Below are 4022 nucleotides of genomic sequence, written 5' to 3'. Positions count from 1 at the left end.
AATGAATCTATTCTAGTTAAGTTTATCTCAAAATGTCTAACCTGAGTATCGAGCCATTTACTCAAGGCTTCATTCCACATATAAGCAACGTATACATGCTTCATTTGATCCTGCACATTCATAAGAGATGCAAACTGCCACATAAACAAACATTTAACATTCAATATGTAAATCAAATATAAGAAAAGAGAACTCTCAACTTTTATGAAATTACTTAGGATCATCAAACTTTTTATTTGTCCACCCAATTACGGGCCCAAATACTTACAACCGACCTGTTTACACTCAAAAGCTGATTAGCCGTAGCATATTATAGTCCGTATTCCGATTATATTCCAACGCCAATAAAAGTATCAAACTTGACAGGAAACCCGCTCCTATAAATACGTACCTTTGGTTGATCGAGTGCAAACAAATTCACTTCAATCTCCGACCGGTCCATGATTTACATTAACCTGCAGGTGGTTATTGAAGTTCAACCTGATTTCATTAGTTTTCAAGAGGTATTTCAATGTTAGTAGCTTTTAAATCTTGATAAAAAAATGATATGGGTCACAACATGTTAAAATCATATACTCTGCCATATAACCAATATTTTTGGAATAAAAAAATTGATAGAAAGTTCATATTTTTTGCAACAATTCCAACTTTACTTTGATTTTCCAGCTCATTTACTTTAAAAAACTATCATGGTAACTAAAAATAGTTACGAATACTACTTAACCATTAAATATTATTGTAGGTAGAAATAGAACTTATAATGAGACCGATGATAAAAAAAAAAAGCTCAAGCCCTTTGTTAGATATTGTAACTGTAAATAAAAGCTCAAGCCCTCTGTTAGATATTGCCTGCAAACCGCATATGTTTATATATTTGAGGTGTATAATAAAATATTAGTACAACTAAAATGAGAAACATGACTACTCTTTAATAAATCCAGTTCTTTTCTTATTTTTGGACACTGAAGCATTCCAAAGCAAAAATATTTTAAAAAAAGAGAAACACAATATTTAAATATAAGATATGCAGAAGATTTATATTAGTTGGCTACATACAAACACTTTGTTATACAATTGCAAGAGCACTATATTGAGTGACACTGTGTAGAAGCAAGAAAAGAACTAGATTCATTAGTTTTATACTTCTGCATTCTAACAAAATTTTATATAATATTATTTATCACACATAAAAACTAAAAACATTACCTAGTTAACCATTACTGTAAGCTATGTTGAAGAAACAATTTAAGCCACACTCCGCTCTTTCCCTGCATTATATATATAAATTCAGACTTCCTATTGGAAATTAGACTAATATATTGGACGACATAGAACATCAATCATATATTATATACATTTATTATGCATATATTAGTTTGAACATCAGTGGTGTATATATTTAATAGTGTCAAACCTCGTTGCTGTGTATTCGGTGAACTGCCTTTGTAACCGAGAGACTGCAGCCATGGTTTCTTGCTTTCTTGAAAAACATTTTACTTATTATTCTTGATACGAAAGCTTATCTACAAAATTTAAACCATAGGTTAAGCTAAATATTTACAATTCTCACAAATCAAACTCCTCTGGAACCTGAAAACACCTAAATTTATATCCATATTGTCCAATATGGTAATGTCCCAAGATTTGCACACAAAAGAAACAAAACCCTAAGTATCGCATGCACCCTATGGTTGACATATCAAAGAAACACATAACCGAATCAACAAACGCCCTAATAAGTATTTTTCAATTGAACAAAAGCCCTAATAAGTGTTTTTCAAATGAACAAAAGCCCTAATCAGAATTGTCATAACACAAAGCCATAATCAATATTGACAAATAAGAATTGTTAAATTGGACCAAAGTAACCAACTCTCTACTCTCAAATGATACGATATTGAACCAACACAATCAAATGGCTCAAATATTTATGTTTTTGAATGCTTCAGAAACCCTAAATATATAATTGATAACATGAATATCGAAATCAGATTCATTTAACCAAAAATATAATTACTTTGAAACATAATAATAATATAATCAAGAATAATCAAACAAAAGAAACATTTAATGAATACCTTGATGAGGGAAATAAGAATCGGTGTTCGATCTTGATGATATTTTTCGATAAAAACATAGAACTGATCATATCCTAACTCACTAAAATCGGATTGTTTGAATATTGAAGATGAAGGCAGAATCATATCATTGAGAGAGAGAGATTGAAATTGATTAGGGTTTAAGAGCAAAACGGCTATAAAACAAAAAAAAATTGGGTTTTTTTAAATAAAATCTACCCACGTAATAGAATTAACATAGAAAAGAAAATGAGCATGAGACTGACACATCATCAGGATTTTATTTATTAAAATGATAGATGTTATGATTAGATTATCAAAATGGTTAGACGTCATGTGTAGGTTAAAATTATAAAACCTAAGTGTCATATTAAGTTATGTTATAATAAAACCCTAGCGAATAAGCGTCCTATAAAACATATGTTTTATGACTACAATATCAAGTGTCCTATTACGTTGTATTATAATAACACCACAATGATTAATCGTCCTATAAATGTTAAAGTTATAAGACTCAAGTGTCAAGTGTCCTGTTAAGTTATGTTATAATAAAACTCTAGCGAATAAGCGTCTATAAACCAGATGTTTTATGACTAAAATATCAAAATGTCCTATTACGGTGTATTATAATAACACCACAATGGTTACGCATCTTATAAAGGTTAAAGTTATATGACCATAGTGTAAAATGTCCTATTAAGTTATGTTTTTATCTGACTTCGAATATAAAGGGTCCTATAACACTGAACATTTATAACTTAACTACAAAGTGTCCTATTAAGTTATGTTATAATAAGACCTCCAGCGATAAAGTGTCATATTACATTATCACATAATGGGACACCAACAACTAAATGTCTTATAGATTACTTTATTATGATTTACATTTTAAGTGTTTTATTAAGTTATATGATAATACGACCCCAAAGAATCATCCATCATATTAAATAACTTTTTAGGACACCGTTTATGTAGCGTATATTGTAAGAGGACCCCAAATGTTCATGTGTACTATTAAATAGATTTTAGGACCCAATTTTACAAGTGTCCCACACAAAAGGTCCTAAAAAGTCCTTTTTGTTGTAGTGACAAGAAAACTTAAACTATTTAGTTAAATAAGAAATCTCATAATTTTTGAAGTTTTATCGGAAAGTTGTCGAAACAACACAACGAAAATAAACACTTACCGACCACTTTTCCGTTTATATACAAGAAAACTTAACTATTTAGTTAAATAAGAAATCTCATAATGTTTTGAAGTTTTATCGGAAAGTTGTCGAAACCTTTCGGCAAGTTTTCGAAAATTATAAAAAAGTATTATTCTTTTTGTTTATTATGATTTTTTTTAACAAAGGTAATTGATCTACTTAACAAAGGTTGTGTTAGTTTTGGGTTGAACTTGTAAAGATTTTACCTAAACGTTCATGTTTATTTCATACCGTTGACTAGGTGGGTTAACCATTTTAACCTATTTATTTTTGATTTTATTAAGTTAAATTGATTTAGTAAATTATTTTAAAATTACAAATTAAACGAATTTAACAAATAATTTTATAATTAAAATATGATTTTCTTCATATACTTGTATTTTTTGATAAAAAAAGTGTTGATCTTAAAAAAAACAGGTTAAACCGGCTAAGCGTATTCCAACACACGAGCATTCATGACTTACCCGGGTTGATGACAAATTTTCATGTTTGTCACACTGAAGTCAAATTTTCGTGGTTTTTTTTTCACGTAGGATGGATAACCTATAAACACATCACGTTTAACATTCTTAAAACTTTGTGACAACAGTTACTTTGGTTGAATGTTCTAGTGCTTCTCCCTTCAAACTTACTGATTTACGCATTGTTATATATATTCCATTAGTTCACCAAATACATCACGCATTGCAACAAACCATGTAAAAGAGTATACCTACAAAATAATTTATGGAAAAGT

The 4022-nt window shown here is 29.2% G+C and overlaps 1 long non-coding RNA gene across 1 annotated transcript; it reads right to left on the bottom strand.

The window, feature by feature from the left end:
- Nucleotides 1–382: 382 nt before the first annotated feature.
- LOC143572768 (uncharacterized) lies at nt 383–2201 on the bottom strand. Its single transcript, XR_013142320.1, has 4 exons — nt 2079–2201; nt 1415–1523; nt 1207–1268; nt 383–455 (listed from the first exon to the last, which is right to left on the bottom strand). It is a non-coding gene; the product is annotated as an uncharacterized LOC143572768 (long non-coding RNA).
- Nucleotides 2202–4022: the final 1821 nt, after the last annotated feature.

This window comes from Bidens hawaiensis, unplaced genomic scaffold, assembly GCF_021521415.1.
Source record: "Bidens hawaiensis isolate Kalapana, Puna unplaced genomic scaffold, B.hawaiensis_p1.1 tig00026008_1, whole genome shotgun sequence".
Taxonomy (NCBI): domain Eukaryota; kingdom Viridiplantae; phylum Streptophyta; class Magnoliopsida; order Asterales; family Asteraceae; genus Bidens; species Bidens hawaiensis.
Note: the sequence above shows the minus strand (reverse complement) of the source record. Positions and strands in the feature narration are given on the sequence as shown.